This window comes from Pan paniscus, chromosome 4 (genome assembly GCF_029289425.2).
Source record: "Pan paniscus chromosome 4, NHGRI_mPanPan1-v2.0_pri, whole genome shotgun sequence".
In the NCBI taxonomy this organism is placed as follows: Eukaryota; Metazoa; Chordata; class Mammalia; order Primates; family Hominidae; genus Pan; species Pan paniscus.
In genome coordinates this window covers 156107327-156117146 of record NC_073253.2, presented here as the reverse complement: position 1 = coordinate 156117146, position 9820 = coordinate 156107327, and the positions used below count along the sequence as shown (strand labels likewise).

The 9820-nt window shown below is 47.5% G+C and overlaps 1 long non-coding RNA gene across 1 annotated transcript; it reads left to right on the top strand.

Moving 5' to 3' along the window:
• Window positions 1-1272: 1272 nt before the first annotated feature.
• Window positions 1273-8123, top strand: LOC130541569 (uncharacterized). The gene is made up of 3 exons (XR_008955638.1): window positions 1273-1446; window positions 3792-3911; window positions 6094-8123. It is a non-coding gene; the product is annotated as an uncharacterized LOC130541569 (long non-coding RNA).
• Window positions 8124-9820: the final 1697 nt, after the last annotated feature.

Genomic DNA, 9820 nt, shown 5'->3' with positions numbered 1-9820 from the left:
TAGCAGCTTCTACAGTGAGGAGACAATTGGGACAGAGAAAATAAGAGAAAGAGTCTTGTAGAAAGCCGAAGAAAATATTGCAATGAGTCATAAGGGACAAAGTAGCCATAATTTGTTGAAGAGAAATCAGGAGTGCATTCTAGGCAGCAAATCCAAAGGCCCAGATTTTGAATCAGATGAGTCTTTCCCTGATGAAACCATGGCGAACTGTTTTTTTAAAAGTTCTATTTTTAATTAGGAAACAAATGCAAAGTAAAAATAAGACAATATTGTCCACTGATCAAATTTGCAATATGAAATAATTATAATCAGAGCTGGCAAATCATGCTCTGAGGTTGTGTGTGATTGGCTACAACTCTTTTTTAGTGAGAATGGGCAACATATATCTATGGCCTAAAATCTGTCATACCCTCTAAGACAAAAATGCCCCTTCTTAAAAGTTGCATGGATGTTGCTAAATATATGGAACTTCATTGTGGAATTTTTTTTAAATGGAGAAATTACAAAAACCCAGATGTCCAATAGTAGGAAATCAGTTAAATTGTGGTGCATCCATATGGTGACTAAATTATCATAGAGGGAATGTTTAATAAGGTAAAAAATACTCATAACAATGGATGAAGGTGATCCAATTTTGCTTTTTAAAATATTTGCATGAAAAACGTTTAGAGATGTATTCACCAAAATTTAAACCAATGATGGTTCTTTGAGTTGTAAAATTAAAGGTAATTTGTATTTTTTTCTTTTTATTCATCTGTCATTTTGAAATTTTTTATAATGAACAGGTATCACTTCAGAGACCAGAAAAACATTAAAAGTATTCAGTTAACCACTAAAGAGAGACATTAGATGGGTAAAGGTCAGTGGTTTCCCACTGCTCACAGTATCAAGGTCAGATTTGTTCACCCGGGTTGGCCGCCACCTGCCACCCCAATCCCCTCTCTCATTATGCCTCTACCAGTTCTTTCAGCTCTAGCCATGCAGGTCTCCAGGTCTTTTGTTATTTTCCTGCTACCACAGAGCCTTAATATAGTAAATTGTATTATTTTTTTCAATTGTTCATTCCCACCTGTGAGGGAAATGGTTGCACTTCCGTCAGGAGTAGGCCAAGGCAGCCTTTTGGTGAAGCATGACTCAGCAGCTTTGGAGTGCGGGCACACAACCCCTCCACACATTATGTAACCATTCCATGTGAGGTGCATTAGGTAATCACCCATGAAAGCTTGTGCTTGGCTTGGAGCCACTATTGTCAGTAAAAAGTATAATTACCCTGCTAATGCTGTATATATGGCTTACGTTCAGGCTCTCCTGTGCCCAGAGAGAGAATAAAGCCATGTTGAAACCGTCCACAATTCCTTAAGTGTTTTTCCAGCTACCCGCCACTCGCCTGACTCCCCTTGGACCTCAGCTAGAACCTGACATTTGGCGCCATGAACAGATCCTGAGGTGAGTGAGCCTTTGGTCCCCACAGATTCTGGGTCAGCCTTGTGGCCACAACATGGGTTGTGGTACCCAGTGGCAGCTGTGCTGCTCAGATGAAGCTGGAAGCACAGAGCACAAAGAAGGAGCAAGCTTTTGCTGGCAGAGTTAGATAGCATTTTTGACTGTGCTATAAGAAGTACACACCAAGTCCCTGAGGGGTAAAGCACAAGTAAGGGCCCTCTGGGCACAGGTTGGGTACCTGGAGGCCCAGCTACACAGCTCAGAAAAAGAGTTAGAAGCTGCCATGAATGAGAAACTCCAGGAGCAGGCAGGATGCTTGGAGGCTCAGCTACAGAGCTTGGAAAAGGAATTAGAGGCTGCTGTGAATGCAAGCCTGGGTGCATCATGTTGGCCCAAGACCCCCCACTCGGTCTGATACAAAGGAGGAAGAACCCCCATTGCGGGCTCACCCAGTGGTCCATCAGAAGGTAGATCATGAACAGCCATTGAGGCCACAAGGGCATGCTCAGGGACCCCCCACTGTAATATGAAATACTTTATATACTGCCTATACCCCAACTGAGTTGCAGGAATTAGGCAAGCAGTGTCTCCAGTATCCAGAGGAACCTGTCCACCTGGATGCTTCATTTGCAGGACGAGGGAGCAGATAACATCTCCTGTTCTGCCTCTGAGGTGGAAAAGCTGGCCTCTATCATGACTCACCCCTCCCTCCATCAGCAGTTGCAGGTGAGCAGGCAGTTGGCGCAAGGGCAAGGTGACCACACCCTGATTGAGTGGCTATGGCCAGCCGTACAGACTGTGTGGATCAATGCCGAAGAAATACTCAAAACCATGAGTAAATGGCAGTCATATGCCGATTTGGTGCAAGTCATCTGGGACATGGGTATGTGGCAGGCTATGTTTGACCTGAAAACCCAGGGGCCAGATGATGAATGTTTCACCTCCCACATGAGGGACCTCGTGTTGGGTTCTGTGCCCCCAAGTGCCTTTGGCTCCCTGGCTGCAGTCCTCACCCCAGAAGTAGGGCACCGCATACATGGAGTGACCACTGCTATGGTAGCTCTCAGTGAAGCAGAAGGTTGCCAATGGGACCAAGGGGTCTGCGCCATACAAAAGGGGAAGATGCCCTGCCTTCTGGGGGCACCCCATGGGAGAAAAGGGGGCTCCAATGAATGACACACTCACATATGTGGGTAGATTTGATTTTGGCCAGGGTTGACCAAGAGAAAATCGATAAGCAGACTAATGAAGTTCTCTTAACTTTCTGGAGACAGTTATCTCTGAAGCAGCAATTCCAGAAAATGCCCAAGGGGGATAAGGATATTGCTGCGTGACCAGGTCCCACCCAGGCATTTCAGCTCAAAGACTACTTGCTGCAGCCGGGCAGAAATCTAGAGGCTTTTCTGTTTGATTAGGGAACTGGCAGAGGCACCCAGCTTGGGGGGAAATCAGATGACTGGAGGCTACATATGGAATTAGGGATCCACTAGTCCCCCAACAAAGTGCAGTGGGTGCTGGCACTGCTGGATACTGGTGCAGATTGCAGCCTTGTTTATGGGAACCTGGATAAGTTTCCCGGCAAACCTGCTTACACTGACAGTTAGGGAGGCCGGTCAGTGAAAGTGAAACCTGTATCTCTGTACCTCGGCATTGGCCACTTGGCTCCCCATTTATATACTACGTATGTCTCTCCCATTCCAGAATACATTCTAGGGGTGGACATTTTACATGGCCTGGTGTTACGAACCACGGCCAGGGAATTCAGACACCAAGTGTATGTGGAAGCTGGTGCTGTGCAGACATACACATCACTAGCCTCAGGTCCTGCCACAACCCCAACAAGTTACTTCCACTCATCAATACCATTCGCCAGGTGGGCATACAGAGATAACTGAGACAACCAAAAAGCTGGAGGAGGTGCAGATAGTGCGTGGCACCCACAGCCTCTACAGTTCTCCAGTGTGGCCAGTTAGAAAGCCTGATGGAACTTGGCGGATGACAGTGGACTATCGAGAACTGAATAAAGTAATACCCTCTTTGCATGCAGCTGTACCATCAATCATGGATTTGATGGACCAGTTGACAACGGAATTGGGACAGCACCACTATGTAGTGGACTTGGCCAATGCATTTTTCTCCATAGACATCACTCCAGAGAGCCAGGAACAGTTCACCTTCACGTGGGATAGGCAACAATGGACTTTTAGTGTTGCTGCAGGGCTATGAGCATAGCCCTATAAAATGTCATGGTCTAGTTGCCACAGATTTAGCCACGTGGCAATGTCCAGAAAGGGTCCACCTATTCCATTATATTGATGATATTATGTTAACTTCTGATTCTCTTGCAGATTTAGAAGCAGTGGCACCCTTCTTGTGGCAACATTTGGCTGCATGTGGTTGGGCCATCAACAAATCCAAGGTCCAACGGCCTGGATTATCTGCGAGATTCCTGGGAGTTATCTGGTCAGGTAAGACAAAGGCCATCCCAGAGGCTATCGTTGATAAGATTCAGGCATATTCCCGGCCCACCATGGTGAAGTAGCTGCAAACTTTTGTGGGCCTCCTGGGATATTGGCAGGCATTTGTGCCCCATTTAGCTCAAATGATAAAACTGTTGCATAAGTTAACAAAGAAGGGAGCTACCTAGGACTGGGATGATGCAGCTTAGACTGCCTTCCTGGCATCCATGTGGGCTATTCAGCAGGCACAAGCCCTACAGGTAGTTGACCAGGGGTGCCAATTTGAGCTGGATGTGCATGTGACCACAGATGGTTCCGGTTGGGACCTGTGGGACTGCATGGAGTGCTTGAGAATTCCAGTAGGCTTTTAGTACCAACTGTGGAAGGGAGTTGAGCTCCAGTATTCCTTGACAGAGAAACAGCTAACAGCTGTATTTGCTGCCTTTCATGCTTGTGAAATTATGACAAGATGGGCTGCAGTCATCGTGTGGATAACTTACCCGATAGTGGGATAGGTGCAATCATGGGTAATGACCCCCCAGACTGGGACAGCACAGACATCCACTTTGGCAAAGTGGGGCATCTACTTGGAGCAGCAGAGTACACTGACTACACGTGTCTTAGCAGCAGAGTTGCAAGAGGTCTTGGGGACTGTAGTCCTACTGCAAGATAAGGCCATGGGACCTGAAGCACCCCTAGACCCTGAATCTTCACTGTTTAAGGAAGGGCATTCCCCCATTCCTGATGGGGCATGGTACACAGATGGATCTAGCCAAGGTGCTATTGCTGCCTGGACCACTGTTGCAGTCCAACATAGTACTGACACCATATGGTTTGAAACCAGGTGTGGACAAAGTAGCCAATGGGCTGAACTCAGAGCAGTGTGGATGATGATCACCAAGGAGGTGACACCTGTGGTAATCTATACCAATATCTGGGCAGTCTATTGAAGCTTAACCTTGTTGTTAACTACCTGGAAAATAGAGAAGTGGCTAGTCGGCCACTGACCCATTTGGGGCCAAGCCATGTGGCAAGACCTCTGGGAAATGGGTCATCAGAAAAAGAACTATTTATCACGTGTCAGGCCATATGCCTTTGGCCACCCCTGGCAATGATGAGGCAGATGCCTTGGCCAAGATCCGATGGTTAGAGTCAGCACCTACATGAGATGTGGCCTTGTGGCTACACTGGAAACTGGGACACATGGGGAGTAAACTGATGCAACAGGTCAATAAGCGTTGGGGTCTGTCCCTGTCCACACATTTGGGAGGGTTGTCAGAAATGCCCAGCATGTGCTCAGGCATACCCTAAACAGAGGCAGCTGCCCAGTGTTACACAGGTAATGACAGGGCAAGTGTCCTTGACTAGGTGGCAAGCAGACTACATCGGGTCACTGCCAAAGTTGCAAGAGTATACACATACACTAACAGCTGTGGGCATGGCCACAGGCCTGTTGTTCGCCTACCCTTGCAGGGTGGCCAAACAGTGGAACACCATCTGGGCCCTGCAACACTTATGTGCCCTGTATGGTTGCCCTCTGGCCATTGGGAGTGATAGGGGAACATATTTCACTGGACAACAGGTACAACAATGGGCACAACCAATGGACGTAAAGTGGGGATTCCATGTGCCATACAACCCGCAAGCTGTGGGTATGATTGAACGATATAATGAGCTCTTGAAGAATAGGTTATGCTTGCATGCCACACCCCCATCTTTTTGGGGCCGGAGTTCAAGGTTGGACCTGGTGCTCCAAACCTTGAATGAAGAGCCACAGAAATGTGGCTGGTCCGGCCCTGGTGAAGGCTTTGTTACACTGGGCTGCCCACCCCCCAACCACCTTCAGTTGCAGATACACACCAAGAATTACCTCCTCCAACCAGGTATGGGGATGAATGGAAACCTGTTGTTGCCTGCCCCTGTGGCCTGCCCCTGTGGCCCCTGAAGGCAGGGAACAGAAAACCTGGCTTTGGCCATGGACCCTCCAAGACCCCACTGCCAGTGGTTGGCCATCATAGCTCTCTTGGGGGAGGGCCTACATCATGACTTGCATGTCACTCCTTGGGTGTTCAATACATGGCCCCTGCGGTTGACCGTTCATAGAGAAATGGCCAGGGAAGGAACCCTTCTCCAGGGGACATATGTACTGTCTGTGTGGCCTATCATGAGCTTCCCTGTGACTTTGGCACAGATACAAGACTCAAAGGAACCATGCGGAGCTGATAAAGTGTGGCACCATCTCCCAGGGCAAAAACTGTTGGCATCTGCATTGTTATCCAGAGATGAAAGGTTAGACTGTATTTTGCCTGAGGGACATGATTTAACTCTGTTAGTACCTGTGCCTGCTCTGTCATTTCGACCGTAGGTTAACATCCTCCAACTGCATTGTGGACTGAGCCCATACCTTCACTGAGGTGACCAATGTTTCCAACTGTTGGATCTGCACCATCCTTCCAGGAGCAGCTGCAGATGGCTTGCCTTGGCACATACATTCAGCATCTGCAGAGAACTGGACAAGGCTGGAAACTTTGAGTCCCATGGCTGACACCTGGAATGCGACAGGGCAAGCTGCAGACAAAGAATTCCGCAAGACCCATAGCATGCCTGCCCGGTCTTGCCTGTAGCATTTATGATGGGAGGGGCTGGCTAGTGGGGAAATATGTAGTACCCCCAGCTCAGGGACGGCAGTGCATAGAGCAACACTGGGGTAACACCACTGTGGGATGGTTACCCTGCAAGGCCTGTGTAAACATAACACATGTCACCACACCAAAGGTATGGTGGAACATGCGGCCCCACCCAAGGTCAGGCCCTGATGGATTTTATGACCCCTGGGAGTTTATGGGTCATTGAGGACACAGAGTGTCCTTACCTACCAGCAGACTGGCCTGGACGTTGTACCTGAGTTTGGCCTTACATACCTGGCACTGTTCTCCCTGCTTTGTCCAGATGCCAGAATAACTGGGAGGTGCTATGCTCTCACTTTCTGTGAGTGCGACGAGGCCCCTGGTGGTTCTTCACCTTGGAAGTGACTATCCCTGGAGTGGGTATCATAACTGTAAAAGCAGAAGTTACTGCTTTTGCAGAGCACACTGCTCGGGCTCTGAATCACACCCGAGGGGCCCTCCTCCTGTCAATGGATGCAGTTGATCAGATCACGAAGGTGGTGTTGCAAAACCGAATGGCCTTAGACATAGTAACTGCTGCCCAAGGAGGCATCTGTACCCTTTTAGGAACACAATGTTGTACCTTTATCCCTGACAGTCAGCAGAACATAACAGCAGCCCTTCAAGGGGTCTCATGGGAGAATAAGTTTCTAGGGAGCCTTACTGATGAACCCCTGCAGAGATGGAGGGGCATCCCTAGGCTCTGGCCTATGCTGGGCCCCAATAGTTATAAATAGCGTAACTGGGATCCTAGTAGCTGTTGCTGTCTGTATTGTTATTGTGGGTTATAGATTCAGGGCTCTGCCGTATGGGCACATGTCTCTGCCCGGAGGACACTCTTGGCCTAGGGAGTGGACGGTAAGGAAAATGGCTGCACTTTAGTCAGGAGCAAGCTGAGGCAGCCTTCCAAAGCAGCATAACTCAGTGGATTTGGAGCACAGGTGCACAGCCCTGCACATTATGTAACCACACCATGTGAGGTGCATTAGGTGATCACACACGTGCGCTCATGTTTTGCTCAGAACCACTATTGTCTGTAAAAGGTATGATTACCCTACTAAAGCTGTACATACGGCTTGCCCCCAGGCTCACTCATGCCCAGACTCAGTCACACTTAGAGAGAGTAAAGCCATGCCAAAACTGTCTACGATTCCTTGAGTGTTTCTCCAGCTACCCACCACTCACCCCACCAACTCCCCTCGGACCCCAGTTAAAACCTGACACCACCCCTTTCCCTGTAAGAGGAGTGCATTCCTGCCCACTGCCATGCAGCTTTCTATGTCCCCAGTGGGAGGCCCATGCATCCCTGTCCCATCAGCTTTTGGCTTTGACCAAAGGAACAAAAGCAGACATGACAGAGGCCACATCCAAGTAGAAACTCTAAGAGGCAGGACAGGTGTCCACAGTACTCCTGGTCTTTCTTTCTGCTATGGGAATAGCATATCCCACTTAGGAAGCTGTTCCTTCAGCTTAAGTCCCTGAATGGGAAACTGCTGCAGCCGAAGAAAGCTTCAATCAATGCATAGTCTCCCTTTAATAAACCTTGTGGTAGAAATTTCTGAGATTTGGAGATCATTTGTCACTGCAACAATACTGACCACTACACAGGGTGTGTGGTGTTTCTCTATCTGGAACAATCTGATGCCAACCCCACTCCTTTGCATCGTTAACTCCATCCCAGTTCTAATCTGACTCTTTGACCTGGACAAATCTCTTCACATGCTTTCACAGCCCTGGGTATCTTTCCTCCTTAGCATTTATCCCAACTGTCATTTCACCACTTGTATGTGATTATTCAATCAATATCTGCTGTGGTGTAAACTCCTAGAGTCAGCACTTTGCCCAAAACCACACAGCTGAAAGCTGGTGGTGCCAAGGACGTGAATTCCAGCAGTCTGGTACCAAAGTCTGTATTTGTAACCACTAGACTAGGCTGCTATTAATTTCATCTGATGAATGGTACAATCAGAGACCAGGTGATAAGTACTGGCGGAAAAAAAAAAAAAAATGTTGTGCTCTGCACAGGTGAGTCAAGGAAACAATTCTTTATTGTATACACAAAATCACCTGAGCTTCCGATGAGACGGGGGTGAGCAGCCTCAAGACAGCATGTCTTCTTGGGTAAATATAGATTTAAGGGTCCTGTAGTCTTTATCTTATGATTAAATGCTTGACATAAGCAAATGGTCATATGAGACCTAATTGCCCATATAATAACTCCACTTGGTGAGGCAGGTGGGATATGAGACTCTCATTCTAAAACTGAGTCTGACTGTAGAAATTAGGAACCTGAACACAGACTGCCTCAGCCATAGAGGAGGGAGAGGATGATTCTGGGGCCCACACACCTGGGTTCTTCTCCAAAAGAAGAGAGCCTGGGAAGGGGCTGGCATAGGGAAATTGGCTTTGGAACAGGTGATCTTGAGGGGCCTGCATATCTCCTGTAGGTGACAAGGTGTGAGACCTGGGCCTCAGGTGGAGAAAGGGCAGGGCTAGAGCTCAGTGTCTGTGCTGGTGCAGTAACAGTTCAATGACATCATTTCTAAGGCCTCTTATAGCTGGAATATCTTTGAGGCCAAGGCTGTCTCCTCTGACAAAGCTCATTTGTGAGTTAAAGGGAGGAGGGAGATGCTGGAGTCAGCTGCAGAATTCCTGAGGGGAGGGTAGAAGAGTGAGTTGGAAACAATGTGAAATAGCTGGTCCCCAACTCAACTCCGGCTGGTAATAAAGAATTTAGATCTATTCTGAGGCAGTATTTCTTCAAGTACAGGTGCAAGACAATCCAAATCAGAATCACCTCAAAGAATTTTTTTAAAATATGAATTCCTGGGCTCTCTCGGAATTGAGAATTGTGTGCGGAAATCTGTATTTTTCATATTCCAGATAAGACTTATGAATCCTAAAATCTGGCAATTTCTGGAAGAAAGTAATACTAACTTGCCAGGGTAGGGAAATAAAATCCCAAATCCTTAGATTTGGTACCTGAATAAGTGTTCTTTTTCAAGGATATTTAAGTCACCATTAAGATCACCTGTGGATTCAGTGGAACAGGTGTTAATGGGGGTGACTAATTGCTTTTTAATAACAGACACGCCGTACATTGCTAAACTTTCCTTGCTGATTTCCCTAACACTACACAGAGGAAAAAATGGAATTTCTTTACATCTTGTGAGCAAATTTCAAACTGTTGCTCAAGTTCTCTCTGCTGAGAATAAGGGTAGATGCTGCATCATCCTGAGAAAAGCTTGCGAC